The sequence below is a fragment of the Ursus maritimus genome, unplaced genomic scaffold (genome assembly GCF_017311325.1).
Source record: "Ursus maritimus isolate PB19 unplaced genomic scaffold, ASM1731132v1 scaffold_28, whole genome shotgun sequence".
NCBI lineage: Eukaryota > Metazoa > Chordata > Mammalia > Carnivora > Ursidae > Ursus > Ursus maritimus.
In genome coordinates, this window is record NW_024425341.1 from 6,757,943 (window position 1) to 6,782,891 (window position 24,949).

General features: G+C 42.6%; 1 long non-coding RNA gene across 1 annotated transcript in view; it reads left to right on the top strand.

Moving 5' to 3' along the window:
* Nucleotides 1-205: 205 nt before the first annotated feature.
* Nucleotides 206-24,949, top strand: part of LOC121105645 — a 58,880-nt gene continuing 34,136 nt past the window's right edge. Inside the window, exon 1 of the long non-coding RNA XR_005838245.1 lies at nt 206-501. This is a non-coding gene — a long non-coding RNA (uncharacterized LOC121105645). The remainder of the gene's footprint in view (nt 502-24,949) is intronic.

Sequence of the window (24,949 nt, forward strand, 5' to 3'; positions counted from 1 at the left end):
AATGAATGTAGACAGTCATCTCACACAGTAGGGTTAAAGAAACAAAAGTGCCTGCTGTCTGCCTGCCAACAGCACTTTTATCAGGTTGGATGAACAGTCAACATCATTCTTGCTTATGTCATTTTTGTCACCAAGGCACGTGACTCTCATTTTCCAAGCAAACCCAACAGTGATAGCAGCTCCCTCCTGGAGTCCCCGAGAGATAAGTCAGTTCTAAGCAGGGACGGGAGAAGGTGTGGCTGAGGGCAGTTCAGAAGTAGCAAACGGCCATGGGGGCAATGGACAGGCAGGTAAGAGGAAATGAAACTCAGAACAAACACTTTCATTAAAGCAGCAAATGTTTTTGGGTCATTACCAGACGAAGAGGCCCAGGACATGTGTGGGAAACTGTTTTCCCTCAGAAGACGTTCAGTGACGTGACCTCCTCATTGCTGTCTCTGAGAAATGTATGATCAGTCCCTTGCCAAGGAAGGAGGGCCTCTGACGGTGATGTCAGCGCAGGTATGGAACTGGGAGGATGGGGGGGGGGGGCGCAGTGCTCTCCAAACATCCAAACCTGCTGATCAGCTCCATCCGGGGGCTCCCCTGCAACCAGTCCAGGTTGAGGCCTGTGCGTGGCAGGTGACCGTGGTGTTCCTACACTCCCCGATGTCTGCCTAGGCTCTGGGACCAGCCTGGTCAGGCCCTCCACCCCCTCCAGAGCCTTCCTCTCCTTAAACTCATGAGGCTACCCATGACCTGCTCCAGAGGGGTCCTCTCAGGGCTAGTTAGGTGAGTGGTGGCTACTGCCCTTAGGGCCGGGCCTGCTTCTATTCCAGCGTACAAGGTGAGCCCCCCAAAACGTGGAATTCGATTCCACAGAGGCCAAATGAATGCAGGAGGCATTCCAGCCTTCCACTGCCCTGCCAGGAGCAGGCTTTGTGGTAGAATTCCCAGGGTCCACAGAGGCCTGGAGAAGTGGGGCTCTTCCTGGTGCAAGAAGACAGGGCACCAGAGGGGAGAGGGAGCGAAAGGGAAGGAGGAGGAGCTGACTGGTGAGGGTGGTGAAGGGCATGGATTTACTGGGGTGAGGGCCAGTGATGAGGAGCATGGGTGTGTGGTGACTAACGTGAGTGGAGCCCGATTCTGGAGGCAGAGAAGACAAGGGGTCAGGATGCTTCCCAGGCTGGCAAACGATGGGCACCTTGGAGGCAGGCTTCTTTGCCAGCCGAGCAAACTCCCACCTCCCCCAGGATGCCGAGGACGGAGCCCCATTGAGAGCTCATGGGGCCCGGGCTCGCCCCTACCCCTTGGTGGGGAGAGCTGGTCAGAGCTGGTCAGAGCTGGTCAGCTCCTCCTGCCTTCCAAGCGCTCCCAGGGTGGCCCATGCAGCCAGGCGCGCACCCGCCTGTCAGCTCAGCACTTTCCTCTCTGGCTCTGCTCAGCCCAGCTCCCCGGCCCGCCCCCAGCCCAGGCCAGCGCAAACCATTTCTGCAGGCGCAGAGGAGGATGGGGTTCGGGTCTGCTCCTCTCCGTGCGGCTTCCCGACAGAGCCCTGCCTCTCCTGCTTGCAGCCCTCCAGACGGAGCTTTTCCCTCCCTCCCTCCGTCTCCCACGGAGTGGACCCGCCCAACTCGCGCTCGGGAGCCTCCCCTTCCAGTGGTTTCCTTCCGTTGTGTCCTGCTCAAGAGGACTGGGGCTTCCTCCTTGTTCTAGCTCACTTCTGCTTGACTACCTGGCTTTTGTTACCCCAAGTGTCTCTCTCTCCCCCTTCCTCTCTCCCTCCCCTTACAAATGGCTTTGCCGCAGCGCTGGGAGTGCAGGCAGCACCAGTAATGTCTCCATGGTTCCTTGTTAGCTGCACTCTAAGCAGGAAAGTGACTGGGCCTGACAATATAATTTACATCGCCGTATGAAAGTATCTGTGGAAGCCAAGCTAATTTGTGCCAGATTAGGCTATTTGTCTCAGCCACTGTCCAGCAGCACAATCTATCAGAGGGCTGTTTTCAAATATCGCTTTTCAAGCGTGCCCTTGAGAGGCAGAAATTGATTGGGATCTTAGAGAGCAAAATTACAGCAATAACTTAAAAGAAACAATAATTACTGAATCATACCAGTGTCAGCACTCTGCAAAACACGAAATAGCCATCAAACCCCAATCCAATATATTCTGAAGCGAATTTATTGAATGGAAAAAGCAGTTGAGTGAGGGTTTTTCTCCCCCTCCTCCCCTTCCGCTGTACATATGGTTATCTCAAAACCGCAAGTGAATGAGTCGATAATTCTTGTCATTGACTGCTCCATTTTCACGGAGTCAGGGGCGATCCATTAGCCTCCTCCTGCTGCACGGGCTCCCTCTCCCCTCTCTCTCCTCCATCGCCTCTATTCATTTGCTAGTCTCTGCTCTTCAAGCAAACAAACATGTATAACTAATCATCTGTTAAAATGCAGAGGGCCCCTAATAAATCTCCGCAGCTGAAATACTTTAATGGGTAATTAATTGATCCTGTTCCAGAGGAGTAATAAGATAATAAATTAGACAATATTTCACTCAGTCGTGTCAGGCTCCTGGCTAATGGCGCTGTAGGGCTAAGCTGAAGGATAATAAATTAACCAGAAATTAAGTGCTAAGAGCTTTCTGCGGAGAAATCGGCTGACAAGTGAGTCACGCGTGATTCAGGGCCAGATCGGGGCTATGGCAGTCTCCACGCGGGCGAACCTGTGGTTTGGGTGGGGAGCCGGGGAATGAGGGCGGCTTAGGTTCCCCACTGGAGAGAGCCCGCCACGCAGAGCTGAGAGTTGGCTCAAGGGACCCAGGACCCTTCCTCGCACACCCAGCGGGTCCCTGGCAGCTGTAACTCTGCACATGCGCACTCTGGAAAATAGTTTTCTCCCACGCCCTTGGACTCGTGGAGGTTTTATGGGTTGCTTCTCTGTGACCACTATGGGCTCCGCACACCTGTAGCCCCCATGCTCTGTCTGATGCTCCCTGAGCAAATAGAGAATGGGCCTTTGTGGAAAAGAGACTCGCGGTCTCTCCAGGGTTTCACAGCAATGAAGCAGAAAAGGGCATAGAGAGATGGCAAGAATTACATTTTGCAACTGGTAACAAGTATTTGTTAGGGGGCAGGATGGAGAACATGCCTTAGTTTTATTCAGGAAGTCAGGTGGGGTGATGCCAGTTAATAGGCAAGACAAGGAAGAACTTGACCTAGAAGGAAAGGTGGGCCTTTGCTGGAGAAAACGGGAGGTCAGTTTGTCCAGTAGGAAGGGCTTGGGGCAGAAGTGGGAGGTTGGAGGGGAAGGCAGTATATCATAAAGCATTGGGGATATGAGGTGTGTGACGCTGCAGAGGTTACTTAACTGCCCTGAGATTTGGTTTGCTCATCAGTAAAACAGTGTTACGATGAATAAATGGAATGCATAGGAGAAGCTAGGTTCCGTATCTCGCCCACAGGACATGCTGTACTAATGTTAGTTATTCTACGGCGGACAGTGGGGAAGGTTATAACAGGCAAGCAAGGGAGGCAGCACCCAAGGAAGTGAGAGAGCTAGGCAGTGAGAGACAGCAGGCTGCCCCTCTTGGAATAACGACCAGAAATAACGACCCTTCCCCCCACCTGTACCCTAAATGTGGTCTGAACTGAAGTGTGTTCACCTTCTGCCAGACCGGTCCTGGTCATTGTGGCACACAGGGGCGGGTTAATCTTCTGAGTCATGGTGACTATGGCAGTATGGGTGGAAGGCATACACAGAGCTTGATTACGGAAATGAGAAAATGTATGCAGAACACATGGCCAGGGCTTGTCAGCATTACCAATAGCAGCATTATTGGTATTCCTGGCCTGGCGTCTCTAGGCTCTTCATTTTTCTGGGTGGTGATCAACCTGGGAATGGATCCCGAAGATAAGCCCTTGTGCCGTCTCAGATGGCCTCAGGGGAGCTGGAACCTTCTCGGGCATCCCCAGTGCTGTTCTCCTGAGAGAGACCGCAAGTCTCCTGGGGACTGAGAGCGCACAGGTCCACCAGCAGAACAGGGTCAGCTAAACACTGGGCTCTGCCCATGTACAAGCAGCAGGCCCTTCCAAGGAGACATGGCAGGGTAAATTAGCTCCCACGGCAAGGATCCATGAACTGACATTTGCTTTACAAATTAACATGTGCTCTTTCATTCTTTGTTCTTTTATTCCTGGCTCCCATCAGCCTTCGCCCCCCTGCTTCCTTTGTCCCTGAGACCTCAGAGCCGGAAGACAGGTTGAGATCACCTGGCCTGCCCTCTGTCCCAGGCCACTCATCCCCGGCCTTGGACGGCACAGGCCCAGGAGCAGCTGAGCCCGGAAGCCCATTGCAAGTGCTTGAATCATTAGAAAATTCTTTCTCCCAAACGTCCTAGCTGGGCCCCGTGGGGCGGCTCTTTAGATGATCGATAACCATTATATGACCCCTAAAGCCTTTCCTTTTTAGACCACACTTGCTTATTTCCTTTAACCATTACGTACGTCCCATTTTCCCTTCTTTTTGTTGTGAAATATAGCACGCACAAAGAAAAGTACCTCAAAGGTACACGTGGAGCTTGATTAATAATTATAAAGTGAACATGCATGGATGGTAAAACTTTGGTAACTTTCCCTAGCGTGCTATTCTAATCAGAGCACCCCCCTCTCCCTCCAGAGTGAGTGACTGTTATCCCGACCTCTGTGAAACCCATTTCACTATGTTACTGGCCAGATCTATAATTTACATATTCATTCCCAAACCATAGGGTGTAGCTTTGCCAATTCGAAATCTTTGTATGAAGGAAATCATACTGGAGATATTCTTTGTGTCTTCTTTTTTGCTCAACGTTGTGTCCATGAGACTTACCCTTGTGACTCTTGCAGCTGTATCTTGTTCATTTTCGGCGATATATATGCTGTATGCGTTTTGTATGTATATATTGATATAAAATTGATTGATGACTTCACTCTATGAATATACTGTAATTTACAAAATGGATTTTGGAGTCGTCTTCAGTTTGGGGCTGTTACAAGCAGTGCCGTGATGAGCGTTTATCTCAGGACGCAGGGAATGCGTTTCACGAGGCTACGTACTGTGGACAGGATGCTGGGTCATCGGGCATGCGTATTGTCTGCGTGATCAAACGGGTGTCCAGAATGGTTGTGTTAAGTCACAACACCTTCAGTAGAGTGTGCTCGTTCCCATGGCAAACCCGAAGGTGCCCTGCGTGGACCCTTCCTCCAGCGAGACTTGCGGACCAGCTCAGCTCCTGCAGGGCCTGTCTCCACCGCAGAGCTGTCTCTGTCCTGGGATCTGCCCTTCCGGGGACAGCCTGGATCCGAGGGCTGTGGCTGGGGGTGGGACAATAAAGGGGGCCATTCCGGATCACCGTGGGACCACTCTGATGAGCCACCGTCACTCTGGAGCGCCCCATCAGGGCTTTGTCAGGCCTGTGCCTTAGCAACTTTCCTTTTCCTGTTTCTTCCTGTGCTTTTATTGTGAACTTCTCACACAGGGCTCCACCACAGAGCCTGCTTCCCCACGACCCAGTCTGCGACGTTCCTGTGGCGGCTCATCTTTGCCCAAACTGGGATCAACAGACTTAGTATTTTGCCAGTCTGGTCTGTATTTAAGGCGATCTCATTGTGGCTTTTTTCTTTAGTTAAAGTTAAAAAAAATCAGATTTATTGAGGTGTAAATTACATTACACCTCAATAGAATTCATTCTTTTAGAGTGTAGTTTGACGACTTTTGACAACTGTATATCATCACGTGTTCACCACCACCATCGAGACATAGAACATTTTCATCACCCCCCAAAGTCCTTTGTTGCCCCTTTGCACTCGGTCCCCTCCCCCATCACTGATCTGTTTTCTGTCGCTATAGATGTCTCTTCCAGATATTTGGTAAATGGAATGATCCAGAAAATACTCTTTTCTGCCTGGTTTCTTTTAGTTACTTAGCAGAACGCTTTTGCAATTCACCTGTGTTGTTGGGTGTTACCAGTAGTTTGTTCCTTTTTACTGCTGAGTGGTGTTCTGCGTATAAACAGATCACAGTTCATCCATTCTCCCCTTGATGGGCATTTGGAATGTTTCCGGTTTTCTGCAATCATTATTATTTTTTTAAGATTTATTTGTTTATTTGAGAGAGAGAGAAAGCATGAGTGGGGGAAGGGGCAGAGGGAGAGGGAGAGAGAGAATCATCAAGCAGACTTCCCTCTGAGTGTTGGAGCCCAACACGGGGTGCGATCCCAGGACCCCAAGATCACGACCTGAGCCTAAATCAAGTGTCAGCCACTCAACTGACTGAGCCACCCAGGCGCCCCTGGCAATTATTAACAAAGCTTCCAAGCATATGATAAATTATGTAGGGATGGCATTGCTGGGTCATACAGTAGGTATAATTTTGACTTTATAAGTCAAATCACCAACCGGCTTTATACACAAAAACCACAGGAACCACAGGAATAATTCAGGATGGATTAAAGAAACCACCCAACAGCTTTCCAAAGTGGTTTTACCATTTTACACTTTTTATACCATCAGCCTGCGAGGGTTCTGGTGGCCTCGCGTCCTTGTGAGCCCTTGGTATATTCTTTCTACTATTAACCATCCTAGTGTATGTTGTGATGCCTTGTATTTTAATTTACATTTCCCCAGAGGCTAATGATGTTGAGGGTATTTTCATACACTTATTGGTCATTTGTTGGCAAATTCATTCATTTCTCATTGATCTACAAGGACATCGCTGTCATATATCAAACGTCCATACATGGAGGTCTGTCCCTGCATTGGCATCATACAACCTTAATTACTAAAGATTTATGATGTCTTACTATCTGGTACAGCAGGTCCTCCCGCCTTTTCTTCCTCATCTAAAGTGTTTTGCTCTATCTTGTCTTTTTGCATTTTTGTATAAATTTTTGAATTGACTTGTCAAGTTCTAAAAAAATCTTGTTGAAAGTTTGATTTAAATATTACCAAATCTATAAAACAATTTGGGATTATTTAAACATTTATAATATTGACTCTTACAGTTAATGAATACAGTATTGCTCTCAATTTAGATCTTCTTCGAAGTCTCTTGACAAAGTTTTATAATTCTCCCTATAAAGACTTATTCTTAGATACGTTGCTATAAACGGTATCTTTTAAAATATTTCATTTCCTGTTGCTGGTGTACAGGGATACTTTGAAAAAATTTTGTTATAATTTTAAAATTACAGACAAGTTGTAAGGATGGTACAAGGAACTCCCATATAACTTTATACCAGATTTATCAGTTGTTTACATTTTGCTCCATTTGCTTTGTCACATAAAAATATATGCATATTTGTAAATAAGCATGTATGTATGTATGTGTATGTATGTCCATATATACGTATAGACTCCAAAATTATTATATTAAATTATAATCCAGTGATGATGTATTCACATGCTTGTGCTAGACTGGAAGGTGTGCTGCTACACAAATTCCCCTTCAAGTTTTTGAAATATATTGAGACTTGATTTATGGTTTATCTTGGTAAATGTTCCATGTGGCCTTGGAAAAGTGTATCTTTTTCTGTCACTGGTGGAGTGTTCTAGAAATGATAATGAGATGAAGGTGGTTGATTGTGTTGTTCAGATCTCTTATATTTTTATTATTTTGTTCAGTTGTTCTCTGGTTACTTAGAGAATGGTGTTAACCTTCAATTTTCATGGATATATCTATTTCTTCCTTTATTTTGTCAGTTTTTGCTTCATGTACTTTAAAATTCTGTTATTAAATGCATAGGGATTAATGATTGTCATCTCTCACTGATTAATTGATCTTTTAATCATTATGAAATGTCACTTTTTATTTCTGGTAATACTTCTCTTGAAATCCATTTTGTCTGTTATTAATATAGACTCTCTAGCTTTCTTATGATTAGTGTCTACATGGTATATCTTTTTCTGTCATCTTACTTTCAACCTATCTGTGTCTTTTGATTTACAGCACATCTCGTATGCACAGCAGATAGTTGAAACTTACTTTTAAAGTCCAGTCTGTCAATCCCTGTCTTTTAATTGGAGTGTTTAGTCAATTAACATTTAATGTAATTATTGCTATGGTTTAATTTAGCTCCACCATTTGCCATTTGTTGTCTATTTATCCCACCTGCTTTTGCTTTCTGTGTTTTTCCTTTCCTTCCTGCTTTTGGGAAAATCAGAGCCAAGACTCCCTTCCTTCCTTTGTTCCTTTCTTCTGTCTTTTCTTCCTTCCTTCTTGCCTGCCTTCCTCCCCCCTTTCTTTTTCCTCCTCCTCCTCCCCCCTTTCTTTTTCCTTGCCTCCCTTTCCCACCTTTCTTTCTTTTGTATCTTTAAGGTTTCTGTAAGGATTAAAATATGCATCCTCGACTTATCGGAGTATTTTTAGAGTTAATATTTTATCCTTTCAAATAAAATTTGAGTCTTGCAAGAGTATATGTTAATTCTCACTCCTGAGTCCTTTGTGCTATTGATGCGTTATATATATTATATCTGCATATGTTAAGAATCCCACAATACAGTGTCATAATTAAAAAAATAGTTATATACTTTTAAAAGGATTTTTGAAGAAACAAAAATATACTCTGTTATGTTAATCCACTATTAACCTTTTTTGGTGTTTTTATTCTCCCCGTAAATCCTAGTTTCCATATGGTATCATTTCCTTCCAGTCTAAAGAACTTCTTTTTGCATTTCTTATACTTCAGGTTCATTGCTGTTTAATTCTTCCAGTTTTCTTTGTCCTAAAATTTTTCATTAGTTTTCAGTTTTGAAAGGTATTTTCATTTGATGTAGAGTTCTGGGATGAAAGATTATTTTTTTTCCTTTTGAACACTTAAAGATGTCTTTACATGGTCTTCTGGCTTACATTGCTTTTTTATGAGCAACTCAGCCATAATTCCTATTGTTTGTTCTCTGTATGCAATATATCATTTCCCTTTGCTTTCAAGATTATCAATTTATCATTAGTTTTCAACATCGTTTCTATAATTCCACCTACATGTGGTTTTCATAGGAATTATCCTTCACAGGATTTGCTGACCTCCTTATTAGATGTGTAGATTTATGTTTTTCACATAATTTTGGAGAGTTTGCACCATATTTCTTTAAATATTTATTCTTCTGCAGTCTTTTTCTCCTCTCCTTCTGGGAGTTTCATTACATGAATGTTAGACTTCTTGATATTTTCCTGCTGGTCATTGAGATTTTATTCCTTTCTCAAAATGTTTTCTTCTTTTTTTTCTTCAGATTTGATACTTTCTAATGATTTATCAATAAGCTTGTTGGACCTATCTTCTACTGTCTCCAGTATGCTGTTAAGACTATCTAGTCATCTTTTCATTTTAGATACTGTAATTTTAATTCTAAATTTCTATTTGGTCCTTTTCTATAGTTGTCATTTCTCTGCTGAGATTCCTATCTGCTTATTCATTATGAAGTTAGCTCCCCAAAGTCTTTGATCACATTTATAATAATTTCTTTAAGTTTTTTTTCCCTGATATTACTAACATCTGGGACATGTGGAATTTGGCTTATATAGACAACATTTTTTTCTTGACTTAGGTCACATTCTTCTGTTTATTCCTCTCCCCACCAATGTCTAGTAATTTTTTATTGTACACTGGACATTGTTAATGATAAGTTGTGCAGACTGTGTATTCTTTATCTTCCTTTGAAGAATCTTTATTTTTTTCTAGCAAATAGTTAACTTGGCTGGGCTGAAACTTCAAACTGTTTCTTCTGGAGTAGGCAACAGCTGAAATCCTTGCTCAGGCTCAGTTTTTTCAGCCATGCAGCTGTTGTTTCCCACTGATCTCCTGAGATTCTCCCCCATATATGTGAAGTTCAAGAGTTGATCAAGGATTTAGGTGGAATTATGTGGAGATTTGGAGGCTCTCCTCATGCACCACTCTTTTCCAGAAGTTTCATTTTATTTTTCAGCTGCTGTGGAAGCCCATTTCCTGACTCCTTGAGCCAGGAAGCCAGAAGCTTTCTGTTTGACATCTAGATGTCTCATGTTATATAGACCATAGAGTGTCCTCAGGCAAAAACAGACTGAAGGCAATTTCCTTATTTCAAAGTTTGACTCTTCACGAGTTTCGAAATGCTTTTGGTTGCCCTCTATACCCTTAGATAGTTGGTTTTTAAGTATTTTATAAATGTTATCTGTGGGAGTGTTAGTCCAAAAGAAACTACTGTCTGATTTCAGAACTTGATATTTTCTTATTAATTCAAAGAATTAATCTGCAGATTGTTCTAGATTTTTTAATGTGCACAATTATGCTATCTGTGTATAATGACAGTATTGTTTCTTCTTTTCCTTCAGTAACCCTTTTATTTCTCTGTTTTGCCTCATTGCATGGGCTGGCACCTCTAATACAGTATTGAAAAGAAATGGTTATAGAAAAATCTTCCATTTGGTCCATATCTCAAAGGGAAAATTTTCAGAGTTTAACCCTTGGGTACTATATTGTCTGTAATTTTTTAAATGGATAAACTTTATCATGCCAGGAAAATTACTTCTATTTCTAAGCACTCAAAGTATTTAAAAGAATTTATGAATGAATGGACATTAAATTTTATCAAGTACTTTTTTCATCCATCTATTGAGATTTTTGAATTATATTTTCTTTAACATGTTATTGTCTTGGTTTGTACTAATTGATTTCTAACATGTAATCAACTTTGCATTTTTGCAATAAATCCAATTTTGTAAGATTTATTATCCATTTTTATATGTTGCTGGATTCATCTTACTAGCATTTTGTTGAGGATTTTTGTATCTATGTTCATGAATGAAAGAGAAATATAATTTACTCTGTACTATCCTTGTTGAGTTTGATATAAAAGTTATGCTAGCTTCATATAATGAGTTAGGAAAAGGTTGTGTATAATTGGAATTATTCTTTCCTTGAGTAATTGGTAGCACCTGCCAATGAAGTCATCTGGGTTTGTAGGTTGTTTTATAGGAAGACTTTTTTGACTTGTGCTCAAATTTATTTAATGGTCAGAACATAAGTTTTCCTATTTTTCTTGTGTCAGTTTTAGGAAGATGTATTTGTACTAGTCATTAAGCTGCTGCCTTTGATTTCTAAGTACACCCTTGCAGTTTCTGCTCTGTGATGGCAGTGTTATCACTCTGCTAACAACCTTTCTTCTTTGTCATCTGTGTTCCTGTTAGGTTCTGCAGTAGGGAATTCTAGAAGGAGATTGGAAGGTAATTTTGCTTTCTAATTTACTTCTGTACCTCTCTGCAATGCTCAACAAGATCATTTCCCTCCGGAGGCAGCAATTAGTTCTGTCCTTCAGCTCCTTTCAGTACGGCTAGATCCAGCCTTAGAGTGACCCTTCAGAGATACCACCAGTAGCTGGGCAGGGTCAGTAGCAGCAAACCTCTTCTGAGGTCTGGTTCCAGAGCCCTAGCTTCTTATTATGAGCTCCTGAGGGACTAGCAGCATTCAATTATACCCTCTCCTCAGTGGTATGAGCCCAGCTGCTTGAGGGTCTGCCTTCAAGCTTCTGTTCTGATAACCTCAACCTCTTCCTTTTGTCCCCCAATCCTAGCTGTGGTAGCTGCTTTCTTTAGTTAATAGTAACATGATAGCTCAATGTTTTCTTTTTGCTTTCTCAGCCCTCCAACACTTGTGTAATTAATTAAATTTTTTTCTGTTGCTATTCCTACTGTGATCTGCTTTCCTGATTGGACACCGGCTGGTATAATATTGGTAATGGAAGTGTTTAGAAGAAAAAGACCATCAAAAGTGTCTGGGCCTGCTTTCCCCCCCATCCCCCACTAGCTTTGAACACAATGTTGAAACTCCTTGCCGATGGCAGATGGGTTACTACTAATCCATAGTGTGCAATGATAATATGATAAAATTGTCACCTACGATTGACTGCGATAAAATGCTTATTGTACTAAGGGTCTTGAGGACCAAGTAACTACTGAACTCGACTAATGCAGCAACAATAATAACCATTAGAACTGTAACATGGAATAGACGCTTCTAACTGCACTGCAGAACTCGCATATAGACAATGATAAGTTTAAATTTGTAACTCCGATGTTCATACAACCAGGATGTTTTCATAGTGAGCCAAAAAGAATCTGTTTCCATGTACAAGGCAAGTCATGGTGAATATTACGCTTGGAATTTAGTCATGTTGTAGAATCATAATGTAAGCTGAAGTCACAGACACACACAGTTTCTGCTTGGGTTCACTTGTTTGAAACTGAGGTTTGAAATCCCAAGTCTCTCTAAGCCTCCCCTGTTAGAGGAAGAAGCCTGCTCTTCCCTTTGTTGAAGACCCAGTAATAACCTCACCTAGAATAGGTGCCTTGTGAAGGTGCCTATCCTCAAGTCTCCCAGCCCCCATTCCTGTTTATCCTCCATCATAAATGTGAGATGCTGGTAATTTATATCAGCATAAAAGTGCATGGAACACATGTGGGAATGAATTCTAAGGGTGTCAGAATAAGGAGGACAGAAAATAAAACTGGATCAAACCAAATTCATTATATAGGTGAATGTAGCAGAAATGATGAATCTAATGTTAGAAGTGGCTCAGGAAATTAGTTTACCTGATTGCTGGGCTGAAATTTTCACTCAAAAATGGCCTATATTGAGTGATGTTGAAACATAATGTAGAAGATTGACTCCAAGTGTTTGATGAGATAGGAATATGGGAATGAATTTCTCGTATGCAACCTGCATACCCTTCCTCTACATTCTCACTATAGGCCCCAAGAGGCCCTAGACGTTCTTTTTATTTTTCCCTTTGTTAAGAGGAGAAATTGGAAAACACATTAGTGACAAGAACACCAGCATCTTTGAAAAGCATTATGGTCTCTTCCTCTGTACACACGAGGAGATGCAGCTCCTAGATATGCTCCCTAATTTCCATGGGGATGCTGGGAAATTTGTGGCTAAGGAGTAGCTCTTAACTGGTAGAGACAAGGTAGCCACAATCACTGTAATGGGCAGGAGGGACAAAGAGGCAAACTGAATAACCTGCTGAGCTCTTTCACCATGACCAATTGATTACTGTGTCCTTAGGAATGAAATAGATGGGTAGGCTACTGAAATATTACTTCCTCTACAGAAACATGCTAGATCTGATGTCCAGGAACTTAATTTGACTGGGCACAATGCAGCCTTAGCTTCTTACTGTTCAGGCATAAGCCAGATCACTGAGCCTGAGCATCCTGAATGAAGGGGAGACTGGCCTCCCCTGAGGATGAGCCTGCAACCTTCTACAACCATATTCCATAAATATTCCTCTAAGCCTTTCCCAAAGGGACCTCTGGCCATTTACTAGACTTAGTGTGCACTGGGTAAGTGGAAATCTTCAGACCTTTCAGGGATTTACTACACACAGAATTGGCTCTCAATTGACACTGCTAACTGGGTCCCCAAATGCCACTGTGCTCCACTAGTCCAAGGGGGAACTACTTGGGATCAGGTGATAAATGAAGTTTTGGCATAAATCCATCTCACATGGGTGCATCTCTCAGTGCGCCCGTGGGTCCTCTCTGTAGTTTTCCTCCTTATTCCTGAGTATATGCAAAGAATAGACATACTCAGCAACTTGGCAGAAACACCCCCTTGGCTCCCCAAACTTTGGAAAGAGGGCTCTTGTTTACTGCTGCTCTCTAGTAGTTTAGTCTTGACTTCCATATACATTGTAAGGTCCTGAATATAGTAAATCTCACTTAGCTGACTCTATCCTGCCATGCCACCCCCATTCCCTGTCAATGCTCAGGAGAGTACTTTAGTATTAGGTACTCAATATGAATTTATTGATAGTAGTTATGTGAAATCATATCAGCATCTTTAAGTATTTAAGAGGAGTAAACTACCTTGTGGGGTGGGTGGAAGAGAGACGGATGTTCCAGATAGAAGGCAAACTAACTAGTTTTAGGAAAGGAGTATGAGTCCTTGCTCTGGTATTTGCTCTTTCAGGGTCTGAGTCAGGCTCAAAAGTGCATTTATAGACACCTACTTTAATATGAGACATGTTATTTATATTTACAGTTTGAAATCTCATTCAATCTTCATGATATCACTCTGAAGTAGATTTTATAATCCCTCCTTCATGATGGAAGAAACCGGTTCTCAGGAAGGTTAAGCAGCTGGTTCTGAGTCAGTAAGTGGCTGGACAGAGGTCCAAACCCAGATTTTCTGATCAAAATAGTAGGTGTTTCCCACTGTACCCTAGATAGTTCTTTAGCAGGAAATTTTGTCTTATTTCTCTTATGCTAGAGATTATCACCTTTCTTAGGAAGAGTAAATACTTCTTGTCTCCCCAGCAATGATAATTTCAGCTACTTCCTTGACCTGGGGGGATGGGAAGGAGGAAGAAGAAACCATTTCTACTTTCACCCCTGGGTCATATATTGACCCGACACCTCTCTCTTTATACTGTAAAGCCCACAAAGATAAGTAAGGAACATTTAAACATGACTCTACAAAAGGATTGAGTATAATAAATAAAAGGGAGATAAACCCAGAAATTGACATGAAATCTGATAAATTGATAAATCTGAGATCTGGTTTGCCCTTCATTACTTCAGGCTGTGGTATCAGAGACTGTCTCCTTCATGCTTTTGGGTCTTTCTTCACAGGATGTTTGCAGCAAGCCCTCATCACCACCTCTATCACTCCTGCCCCCACCCCTGCTATAGGCCACCTCTAAGATGTGACACCAAGGGACAAGCACAGACCTTCCGGTCCAGAAGGGCTTAGGGGAAGGAAGGTCTGTGTCCCAATTGGTTTTCCCAACTGAAGTTTTCCCAGTTCCTTGGTGATCTGTCTCAACCATGGAGGTGTGGCCTTCAAGGCCCAGTTGGGAGAAGCTACTCAGGGTGACACAAGAATGCCCATAACTCATGTAAAATCCACATGCACTCTGCAAAGGATGCAGCACTTTTTTGGTACCTTGCCACATTCTTTGTCATGATATCCTATAAGGGAAATTATCATTTCTCAAGGTCAAGGACATTGAAATGGCATAGCTTGGACCAGATTCTCCTGGAGCATACATTTTTCCCTAAGAGTAAGTTAAAACAGATTGGGAGCTATACTGACTTTTTAGGACCATTAGTCACCCATTTTTGGCTTTGAAGCTTTGATATAATGGATTTAGGATTAGGATACTCTTTGACCTTAGAGACCATCAGTGGAACTCCATGGTGACCTACCTCCCATGCCCCTGGCAGGCCCAAGGAACAGGCAAGAGCATGACAGAAAGAAAAAGATGAAAGAAAAATGGGCAGCAAGGAAGAGAAAGCGGGGGAAAGGAGAGAAATAATAGGAATGCATAAATTGACTGGCACTTAGTATAGCACAGGGATGTATTCTTATTCTGGTTCTTTCTCTGGTAAGCGCAGTAAAGACAGAATTACAAGGAATGTGAAAAGTATTGCAATAAGCAAAAACAGAGTAAGGGTTGGGTACCTGGGTGGTGGATAAGGAAAATTTTCTGGAGGCACCATAGCAGTGGTGCTTCAAAGAAAGACTAGAGTTAGCTAAAAGGGGCTGGAAAGCCTCCAGGCTGGTGATGAGCTTGGGCAAAGGTGCAAAGGCATGATAGTATGAGATTCTCAGTTAATGTGGGATCCATGTGTGGGGGGCCTCCATCTCCAGGTGCCTGAATGGTGGCTTCCAGCACTTTTAGCAGAGACCACTGGTGGTCCACTCAAACATCTGTTCTCCGTTTCCTCCCTTATAACAAGTCCTCACTTTTAATGGGCTGTGTTGCTATCCCACTTGCAGTGATGTGTGGCTGTGTAACGGAGTGCTGGCCAGTGAGATGCAGGTGGCATTTATGGAAGGGGCTCTTGAAGGGAGTGATTCAGTTTGGAGGAGCCCATTGTGGTCCTTCTGCTTTTCCTCCTTCTGACCTGTAACATGGATGTGATGGCTAGAACTCCACAGCCATCTCAATCCCTGAGGCGGCCTTGAGGATGGAAATCATTAGCTGGGACAGTGAAGCAGAGAGATGGAAACTTCTGTTTTGCTGAACATGGTATGCAAGCTGAGCCAGAGCTGAATTTCTCAGGATGACAGGGTTTTAAAAGGCTGTATGAGACAGAGAAACAGAAAGCCCCTAGGAAACAGCTTGGCACCATCCATTGTTACTCCACAATGCCCTCAGGAAGACTCATGAAGTGGCTTATTGAGAAATATACTCAAGAAAACAAGCTCTGTCTCTGGGAATATGCAGTAGGTGGGAGAGATCGTGCAGTGATTAAAAAAAAAATAACAAATAGTTAAGACAATTAAGCCTAAAAACAAGTTTCTGTAACACACAGAGCTAGGATTTAAACCCGGGTCTGTCATACTCCAAAACCCATGTTTTCCATAGAAAACACAGAAGGAGGCCCATGTTGATTCAGAGGATGGATGAAAGGTGGGATATCAAGGTTATATAAATGTCTTGAACCTTCCTAGAAGACATCAGGGGGACCAAGCTGATTTCCAGAAACAGATTAATCTCTGGGAATTGCTAGCTAACTTGATAGAATTATTTTCCATAGCTTTTTGATTGTTTGTTTTAGTGGTAAGGTTTCATACTGCATGTATTCAAACAGCTCTTCCCCCAGCCTCCCAACCATGTTTCTTGGCCTTGCTAGACTCCCTCCTTAAGTAACCTGGTGAAATCACAGAAGTCCTAAGAGTTTGCCTCAAAGCTTCCACAAGCAGTGAGGGAGCGTCTTGTCAGATATTCTGTTAGGAACTGACGTGTATGTGCATGGCTCTGTGTGTGTGTGCATGCACACCTGTGTGTGTGTGTGTGTGTATAGTGTGTGTGTGTGAGGTCTATATGAGAGAGAAAGAATTCAAGGAATTTAAAGGTCTGCTATGAAAGTAGGAAGACCTGGTCCTTAAAGCCTCTATTTCTGTTGTTTACTTCCTGGGAGGCAGGATTTGCTAACTTCCGCCTCAGCTTGCTAATCAGTTCTGCCAGACCTGTGACTTCTTTGCCTTGCAGAAGAGTCTTGCTGGCTCTCTGTCCTTGTTATCTTCTTGGGTCCAGGAAAAGACCAAGGAATCAGCCCTGGAAGGCTATCCAGACTTCCTGGCAACTCACTTTGCATTCATTCTTTCTTCCTACTTTCTTTCATTCTTCCCTTATTCCTGCTTCCATTCTTTGGGTGCTTGTGTTCAAATGTTGTCTTCTCAGGGAAATTTTCTCTGCCCAACCTGAGATGTCCATCTTGACCTTCTGACACTCCGAATGTCCTTCTCTCTATAGTCTTCCCTATAGCATACATCAACATTTGACATATATTTGACCTATTTACTTTATTGTCAAGACTCCCTTAGCTAGAACATCCCTAGCACCTAGGACAATGCCTGCCACATAAGCACTCAACAAATATTTGCTGAGTGAATAAGTGAATAATGAACGAACATCCCATAGGTCTCAAGTATCTATTGGCAAAGGTATTAGTTAATTGCTATTTTATCATGAACCTCTTTATGAGGTTTCAGGAGAGAAAAGAAACTTATAACTTCTAAAATCACATAAATGAGCACATTGGGAAGTGAGAAGAGCACTAGATGAGTGTCAAGAGACATAGGTTTGCATCCTGACCATGTAAAGAACTAGCCGTGGACCTTGAAGACCTAATTCAACTCAGCACACCCTTGCCATTCATAGATACGTTGTTTGTGAACAATCTTGAAGATCAATCGTTGTGACAATGTGTAATTTTTGTTGAGGCATAAACTTGAGTTGGCCTGAGTCTTGGGCAGACATTTCTTAATGTGGACTGTTTGCCCTCAAGGAGTTCACTGGTTAGTTAAGGAGATAAGACGTCTACCCATATTGAACACCAAGAGTGTGTGGCAGACAGAGTCCACTAGTCCCAGAAGTACTTCATGTTTTTTTTTTTTTTAAAGATTTTATTTATTTATTCGACAGAGATAGAGACAGCCAGTGAGAGAGGGAACACAAGCAGGGGGAGTGGGAGAGGAAGAAGCAGACTCATAGTGGAGGAGCCTGATGTGGGGCTCGATCCCATAACGCCGGGATCACGCCCTAAGCTGAAGGCAGACGCTTAACCGCTGTACCACCCAGGCGCCCCAGTACTTCATGTTTTTTATTTAAGATTTTATTTATTTATTCATGAGAGAGAGAGAGAGAGGCAGAGGGAGAAGCAGGTTCCCCACTGAGCAGGGAGCTGGATGCGGGGCTCAATCCCAGGACCCTGGGATCATGACCTGAGCCGAAAGCAGACGTTTAACAGACTGAGCCCCACAGGTGTCCCAGAAGTATTTCACATTTTTGAGAGAGCCCTGTGTCCTGGGGTAAATTCAGGAAGGCTTCATGTAGGGGAGATATTTTATTTTTTTTCCCCTCCAGGATCTATAGAGAGTTTGCCTTGTAGGTAGAAGAAAAGATGAAAAGGACAAAACAAGCAAAGTCTTGGAGATGTGAATTAATCTGGTAGTGTTGATGAGGAGCAGAAGGATGGCAACAGGGAATTCCCTCTAGAGGAAGGAACCTGTATCAGGCAGGAGTGAGAAAGAAGTTGTACCCAGCTGGGGAAAGGTTTAAAATGCCAGGCTAATGAGTTTAAACTTAATGGAGCAGTATGGAGCAACTGGAGATCCTTTTTAAAATTTTAAAACTTTTAATGAAATATGTCATTTATACAAATACATACACACACACACATGTGTGTAAATATAAGGTATAAAGAGCAAAATAAAATCTGCACCCCAATGTTCATAGAAGCATTGTTCACAATAGCTAAACTGTGGAAGGAGCCGAGATGCCCTTCAACAGATGACTGGATTAAGAAGATGTGGTCCATATATACAATGGAATATCACTCAGCCATCAAAAAGAACGATTTCACTTTGCAGCAACATGGACGGGACTGGAGGAGATTATGCTAAGTGAAATAAGTCAAGCAGACAAAGACAATTATCATATGGTTTCACTCATTTATGGAACATAAGAAGTAGGAAGATTGGTAGGAGAAGAAAGGGAAGAAGAAAGGGGGCATAAACAGAAGGGGGAATGAACCATGAGAGACTATGGACCTGGGAAACAAACTGGGGGCTTCAGAGGGGAGGGGGGTGGGGGAATGGGATAGGCTGGTGATGGATATTAAGGAGGGCACTTATTGCATGGTGCACTGGGTATTATACGCAAGTAATGAATCATGGAACTTTACATCAAAAACTAGGGATGTACTGTATGGTGACTAACATAATTTAATAAAAAATTATTATTAAAAAAATCAGTGTACTCTCTATTCCCCTTAAAAATTAGAACAAAATCAATATTCCTGAAGCCCTTCTGTGTTCTCCTTTCCTATAGTTACCTTCCTTGTTCCCCAAGAGTGCCCATTATTCTGAATTTTATATTCATTATTCCCTTGCTTTTGGTGTTAATTTTATCACATACATATTACACTTTAAATTTGTATATTATATAATACCATATACAATATGTTTATGTTATATTTTAAACTATATTTATATTTAATTTATATACATATTATCATTTGCATGGCCCACAGTTCCTTCTTGCATTGCTTTGTTTTCTGGGATTATTTTACTTCCTAAATTCAGTCCTTCAGTGAGGATATCTTGGCAGAAAACTATTTTTTTTTTAATCTGAAAGGAACTTGAATTATAAATCTTTTGGATACACTGTTCAAGGCTGACAGTTCTTTTCCCCCCAAACACATTGAAGATATTATTCCATATACTCTGACTTCCATTGTCACAAGTGAGGAGTCTGTTGCTAGTCTAATTATTGATTTCTTCTTTTGTATTTTTATTTTGGGTAATCAGTCTTTTGCATGTTTAAAAAGATGTTTTAATTGGCTTTGCTGTTCTGTAGTTTCACTACAAGGTGCATAGGTATGCATTTTGTTGCATTTATACTGTGTATAGTTGTGTTTCCTTTATGTATAGATTTATGTCTCACATATTCCGGAAAATTCTTAGTCATTATCACTTGAATATTGTCTCTCTTTCAATTTCTGTTTCTATAACTTTAATTGAACATGTGCTATGCCTTCTACTCCATCCTTTATGTTTCTTGACCTCTTTTTCATTCATATTTTCCATCTAACTGCATGCTAGGTTCTGCATAAATCATCAGCTCTCTTCCACTTCACTCATTTATTCTTCAGAGGCGTCTAGTCTGATGTTAAACCTTTGCTTTGAGTTTTTAATTTCAATGATTGTATTTTGAATTTCAATTAAAATTTTTTCCTTGTCATTTTTGCACCTTTCTTGTGCTTTGTTCATTTTCCCAACTTTTATCTATTTTCTTTAGACACTATGTAATTAGTTATATCATCGTCACTCTCTGATAACCCCATATTCAAATTTTGAGGGGGTCATTTTTCATTTGCTGATGCAGGCTTAAGGTAGCTTGTTTCTCCTTTTGTTTGATAATTTTTTGCTTGAGCTCTTATTTGTTTGAACATAATCTATGGGATCTATGTTGAGGACTTTTTTCCCAGAAGGGTTTATATTTGTGTCTCTTTGGAACTGGGTCACTACCAAACTTGGACAACTTTAATTTATCAGCTTGAGGTTTCTTTTACATGTGGGTGGTATGAATTCAAACTCCTGACCTCAGTAAAAACAGATCTAGGTTATGAATTCTAAAGGAATATTATTTTATATATATGTATAAAATACGTAAAGTCACCACAGAGACATCTTTCTTTTGTTAGAAGGCTGTATTTTTTTCTTCAGTTTGCCTTTTCATTGAGGATATAGCTTTACGTGGAGGTCTTGGGTTTAGCTCCTCAACCTTGAGTAAAGTCAAGGCCTAGCCTCCCATTTCCTATTCACAATCAAGCCACATAAATGAATTAATTAATGAGTTAGTTAATTAATGAGCAGTAGATATTTTAATTTTAATTTAATTTTTTATTTTAGTTGACACACAATGTTATATTAGTGTCAGGTGTACAACATAGTGACTCAACAACTCTGTATGCTATGCTATGCTCACAAGTGTAGCTACCCTCTGTCACCATACAATGCTATTATGATACCACTGACTATATTCCCGTGACTTACTCATTCTGTAACTGGAAGCCTATACTGCCTGCTCTCTTTCACCCAATCTGCCCATTTCCCCCACATCCTCCCCTCTGGCAACCATCAGTTTGTTCTCTGTATTTATAGGTCCAATTCTGTTTTTTGTTAGTTTATTTATTCATTTATTTTGTCTTTTAGATTCCATACATAAGTGAAATCATACGGTTTTTATATTTCTCTGTCTGACTTATTTCACTTAGCATAACACACCCCCTAGGTCCAACCATGTTGTCACAAATGGCAAGATCTTATCCTTTTTTTATGGCTGAGTAATACAGAAGATATTTTTAGAGTGCTTAGTCTGTCATGTTGTCAGGAGTAGAAGTGCCATTGTAGACTCTCACGAAGGGAAATAAAATGAGAAGAAAATGTCCTGGATTAGGAGTCAGAAGACATCTCAGTTTAGTCCCAGAGACAAAGATCCTAGGAAGCAACCGAGGAGGTGGAGAAAATGTGACAGCAGTGGGAGAAAAGTTGATGAAGGTAAGTTGATTGATGGGTTACTGCTGTGGGTGATTGGCTCTCAATAGGACCCTCTGTGGGGCCATACAGAATGCACCTCAGGACTGTGTTCCCAAGGGATGGGCAAGACTTATATTTATATACCAATTCACATCCTACTGGTGAGGTTGCTCTTTGGGGTGTTAAAGGCCCAGCACCTCTCCTTCTTTGCACACAAGCTAAGCAAGCTCCCGGAGCACTACAGAACACCCTTGGGCGGTGAAGCAGAGAGAGGTGGACTCGGGGNCCATCAGTGTTCCCAGGAGCTGTCGTCTGAGGCTGCAGGTACTCAGAAGTGGGCTAAGGGAATAAGAGGAAGGCCATCAACCATGTCTGCTACAGAAGACTAGAACTGCAGTCTTTTTTTCTGGACCTAACTATAATTTTGCAAAATACCGAGAACTACAGTGTTTAAGGAAGATTAATACAATAACAGTACAAAACAGGAGGGTTGGCAAACTGCAGCCCATAGGCCAAATCCAGCCTGACGCTGTTTTGTAAATAAAGTTTTATTAGAACACAGCGACTCCCATTCATTCCTATTTGTCTGTGGCCGCTCTTATAGTAGGATAGCAGAGTTGAGTAGTTGTAATAGAGATTGTATGGCCCATGAAGCCTAAAATATTTATTATTTTGACCTTCATGGAAGAGGTTTGCTGTCTCTGATTTAGAAGAATTGACTAGGAAGAACTCCATTGGTAGGGAGACAAATTTGGAAACTCCTGTAGATTCTAAACCTGAAATGAGAAGGGCCATGGCCAAAGTCTACACCTAGTGCCTAGTCTACACCTATACTTAGCACTCTTTGAATGTGGAGAATTAGAGTGAAAGGATTTTAAGAACAGCTGCAGGGTCTTGAGTCTGGGAGACCCTGAGAACTGTGGGGTCAGTGTTAGACATGAGGAAGTTAAGACATTTTTGGTAGGGGCAGAGAGATGGTGAGGAGAGGATGGTGTGGAGTTGGGTTCAAGAAGAAGTCATACGGGCAATCGAAATGTCCAGTTTCTAAGTCAAAATACAGCACTAGTTGGAAGTTGGACATGGACTGGGCCACCCATGGGCCTAAGCATAGGGATAGCTCACTGAAGCACTGGGAGGCAACCCAGTCCAACCTGTTTCAGGGATTCCACCCTCAAGGCCTATAGCCATCTACCATCTGTGTTTTGGGGATCCAGATGTGGGGACTCTCCCGAGAGGAAACAGTCTAGTTTCAGCTAGACAGCATGAGAGCAACCAGATCTGTGACTCTCAAGTGAACTTGGTTTTTCCCAAGCTTTTGTGACTTGAGAACTTGCCACACCACATAAGAACACACAGCAGCCATCGGGATGAAGACAGGCCTCTGCTGTGTCTGAGGCTTGTCCTAACGCAGCCGATTCTTCCCGTTCTTTAGCAGATGCCGTGGCGATGGGCGGATGCCCTGTGAAGAAGCCCAAGGCATGTAGAAAAGCCTCCCGGCCTGTATTTGTCAGTGGCACAGAGCAAGTGGGTCAGGGTTCTGATCCGGGGCATTGAAAACCTGGGCATCTTACTAGTATGACTAGTGAGGGCCACGCAGGCAGGACACGGAAGGAACTGTAGCATGCTGCCACAATTTCAAATCTTCAAAAATTAGTTTTAAAGTTTAACTAAACAGTAGGGTTTTGTTTTTCTGATATTTATCAGGTGGACAGATCTTTTATAAGGAAAGGACAGGGCTTGGAGGAAGACCTGGGTTTGAGTCCCAGCTTTGTCATTTGCAAAGTGTGTGACCTTAAGAAAGTGACTTTGTTGGTTCCCAGTTTCCTTCTCTGTTAGGTGGGGATGGTTGTCAGTGAGAAGTACGATATCGCATATGAAAGGGTTTTGTAAATGTCAAGTATTGTTCAGACTCTTGTAAGAATGAGAAAGTATGGCAAGGTAGAATGATGATTAACTGCTCTTAGAGGTGACAGTTATCGTGCAAGACTGCTGTCTAGGTCTTTCCATTCATTCTCCCATCCAGTCCTCACAGTCACCTATGGGATGTGGGTGTTACTACATTTTCCCTATTTTACAGATAAATACTGAAGCTTAGAGATTTCAACCAGCTTGCAGAAAGAAGTGAAACCCGCAAGTCTAAAATCTGACCTGGCTGGTGAAGCTGGCCGCATGGACAGAGCCCCAAGTGGTTCCCTGGTATGGTGGCCGAGATGCAGGACCTCGGCCTCAGAAACTCGATTGCTAGTAGATTCAGGGGTGAACTGGACTTAGGGATCTATTTAACCTAGATGACTCATAAAAGCTTGATAGATAACATTTAGGAGGTCAACTGATTAATTTGCGAAGAGAAACATATCTAATACACAGACTGGTTCTCATGTTAGCCAACAGATCAGTGAGGCTTTTCTTGTTGGGAAGACAAATATAATTATATAATCAACAGGTTGCTGGGTAGGGGTGAAATCAGAGCACAACAAATTGCTAATAGTAATAATTATAGCAATGACCGTAATAATAACAGACATATTGATTAGCTACTATGTCCCAGGCACAATGCTGAGTGCTTTGTCCAATTCACTGCATTTAATTTTTATACAAAACCTCAGTTCTGTACTATTTGGTCCCCCTTCTACAGGTAAGGAAAGTAAGATACAGCAAGATTAAGGAGCTTACCCGAGCCCACACATGTAGTAGGTGGTAGAGCTGCGATTTGACCCCAGCCAGGCACTCTGCTGCACTGAGGAATGACCCGCTTCCTAGAAATAGTGCCACATGGAAGGAGTTCTATCCCATGCCCAGAAGAAAAGCCAGGGTGGATGTTTATGTAGTTGTGGAAAGGAGCTGGTGATAAGGCCCATATGGGAGGCCAAACAGGGAGAGAGCAGGGAAGGCTCTTGTGATCAGGAAAGGCTGCACGGAAGGGGGATGGGGTGGATGGGGCTTGAGACAGGCCTGCAAGGGTGAGCAGGAAGGGCAAGATTCATCAGAAAAGAGCAAGTGGAGTGGGCAAGAGTGTGGACAGGGGATGTGCAAAGCCCATCTGCATGAAGGACTTGGGGAGCAGAGGGAGGAAACAATAAAAGTATTCACGGAGAGAGGCTGTGGGTGAACCTTGAATGCTGATGTGGGCTTTTATCCTGATTTTGCAAACGTAGATGGCTCCGTGCTCGCCTACATTCCGCAGCAAGCGCCAGCTCCCTGCCAAGCATTGCATGGGGGTGTCGGGGATCGAAATGTTGCTGAGGTCCAGGCCCTACCTACAAGGGGCTCCCAGTTTAGCAGCACAGCAGGCAGGACCCAGCCGAAGAGAACAGGAATGCAGGGCAAGGAGGGTCGCAGAGTGAGAACTGGGCAGCTGGGGGGTCCAGATAGACCAATAAGGGGTGCCGTTCCCACGGCAACCTGAGAAAC